The sequence below is a fragment of the Acipenser ruthenus genome, chromosome 26 (genome assembly GCF_902713425.1).
Source record: "Acipenser ruthenus chromosome 26, fAciRut3.2 maternal haplotype, whole genome shotgun sequence".
In the NCBI taxonomy this organism is placed as follows: domain Eukaryota; kingdom Metazoa; phylum Chordata; class Actinopteri; order Acipenseriformes; family Acipenseridae; genus Acipenser; species Acipenser ruthenus.
Genome location: NC_081214.1, coordinates 12,025,316 through 12,027,996, shown reverse-complemented (window position 1 = coordinate 12,027,996; position 2,681 = coordinate 12,025,316). Strand labels below are relative to the sequence as shown.

At 37.0% G+C, this 2,681-nt stretch overlaps 1 protein-coding gene across 1 annotated transcript in view; it reads left to right on the top strand.

Annotated features, from left to right (window-relative positions):
• The window catches only part of LOC117430491 (type-2 angiotensin II receptor-like), a 6,513-nt gene extending 4,402 nt beyond the window's left edge, over window positions 1-2,111 (top strand). Inside the window, exon 2 of the mRNA XM_034050556.3 lies at window positions 1-2,111. This exon is cut by the window's left edge and continues 1,177 nt beyond it. The gene's annotated coding sequence lies outside the window, so the exon portion shown is untranslated.
• The last annotated feature ends 570 nt before the right edge of the window (window positions 2,112-2,681 follow it).

Sequence of the window (2,681 nt, the reverse complement as noted above, 5' to 3'; positions counted from 1 at the left end):
AGTCTTCAGCCATGCTGGCCAGTGAATGGAGAGTGGATCTCTGTACTGTGTTATGCACCCCAGTCAGAATCGACTGGTCTTAATGTGCAGCTTGCACTGGTAACAATCCCTTACTAATTGTTACTACACCTTTTAAGTAACATTTAATACTGGGTTATACTGATGAATGTCTTAGTAAGTACAGTAAGGAGGCTGATGTTGTTCAGCAGTCCCTATACAACATATGGGTTCCAGTTTTTATTTATTAATAACTAACGAGATATTATACCCAAAGGACTTATACATAGCTTTTTATAACTCACTTGGAATAATACAGAATATGTACAATATAATATTTGTAAGGATGTTTTTGATTGCATACAATATTTTTAAATGTAACACAATATAAACTCTAAAGAATTATACAAAAAATATATATTATTGTGTTGCCTCTAAAGAATTATATTTTTTATATATAATTCAAAATATGTAAAAAATAAATAAACAACTTTCATTTGTGTATTTGTGTTCAAATAACAAATAGACATTTGGTATCTGAGAACATACTGCACAACAAGATATTTATTTATTTTTTCTTGTCACATTAAAGCTGTATTATTTTGTAAAAAACAAACTTCTGCAGTCACGTTTGTCAATATCTTTACCAACTATGTCTTGAATTGCAGTGCAATGACAGTATATGGGTACTGCTGCAGTAATGCAGTTAGAGTGCTGTAGCACAAGGCATGGGCCATTGAGAGCACAGTACCATGGTGGTAACACACTGCTTATCCATATGAGTACCAGTGCAGTAGCATATACTGCATACCCTATACATCACACACCAAAAAGGGCACTTATACTGCATACCCTATAGATAACACACTGAAAAAGGGCACTTATACTGCATACCCTATACATAACACACTGAAAAAGGGCACTTATACTGCATACTCTATACATAACACACTGAAAAAGGCACTTATACTGAATACCTTATACATAATACACTGAAAAGGGCACTTATACTGCATACCCTATACATAACACACTGAAAAAGGCACTTATACTGAATACCTTATACATAATACACTGAAAAGGACACTTATACTGCATACCCTATACATAACACACTGAAAAGGGCACTTGTTGAAACATTTGCCTACTGTTTATTTTTACTCATTTTATGATTTAGTGTTTAAATTGTCGTTTCTCTCCTGCACTGAATCTCCTTGCCAGGCTGCTCTGTTAAGGGTCTGTAAAGACTGCCTTCGAGTCTCGCTTAGTCTCCTCATTCTTGTTGAATAACCACCAGTCCCTGAGACAGGGAGTCTGGCAGTCCTTGCATGGTTTAGGTTTTCTTCACCCAGTAGTATCCGTTTGTATCCAAGGTCTCCTGCTCCAGTCTCTGTATGCTGTTATTGGGCTCAGCAGTGGTGCTGCAGTATGCAGATGGCAAACAGAGGTTTTATTACCTCCTTCTAATAATGATGGGCTTCGAGTCCCAAAACTGCATGCACCAGCTGAGAGACCTTCACGTGCCTGAGCAGAGCCTCACTCGGTCCCTTCAAAGCATATCATCACTTGTATTTAGCATTGGGAATGTGCTGAATCACCCATTTTATCGCATCCTGAAAAACGACAGCTGGAAGCGATACCCCATGGCAAGGCGTATTCCGTAAAACAATAACCTGTTGAGAAAACGGTATGGCTCCAGTTCCATCACTAAAACTAAAAACATCTGGTACTTGATTTTACTCTTAGAGGTATCCGTATCCACGTTGTTTTGTAATTGCTGTTATTTGAAATAATTCTCATCCACTTATTACATGCTCTTAATGGACATTACTTGTATGAGCAAACATTTTTACTATAAGTTAACTGCTCTTAGTCGAGCTCATTCTTAAAGGAAATTATTTACTGTATTCTTTATTTTGCTCTTATTTGAATTTGTTCTGATTTTCTACTGATTTTACTGTATTTTATAACTGCTCTTATCTGTAATGTGATATTTTGTAATGTGATACTTTGTACAGTGATATTTTGTAACAATTGCAAATTGCCCTGGATAACAGCGTCTGCTAAGAAATAAATAATAATAAAATAATAATAAAACTTTTTATTCACAGTCAGTGCTGGCTCCTGAAATCACTACAGTTTTCTAATATTAAAACAAATGTTATAACAGAATAATGCATTACCATTTGAAAATATGCTTTGAAGTTTCCCATGGTGTGGCGGGGTGACCCGCCTTGTGCGTATTTTGTGTTGTTTCATGTGGTGTGTATGTAGTGGTGCACGGAGTGTGGGTTATGTTGCACGGGTGAGTTTAAATGTAGAGTTGTATTTAGGTACAGGGATTGCACAATCACTTCACGTGCAGATTAAAAAGGTATATTGGTATGTGAGCACAGGGATGTCTGTGTGTGTGGAATAATGGGTAACAGGGAGGAAGTTAAAATCACATGTGGGAATGTGGCTGGAGCCAGGATCTGAATAAGTGATTAAATGATTAATTAAGGCTCCAGCCACAGTTGTATAAATACGGTGATCACGGCTGATATGGTGTTGGTGTGTTCAGAGGCGCAACGAGAGTCGCGAGGAGGAGTAAAACTAAATCTAAGCGATAACAATTGCTATGCATGCTAGTTTAGGCTAGCACAATACTTGTTGTGTTCCGTGTCTGTGTGTTAGTCAGTTTG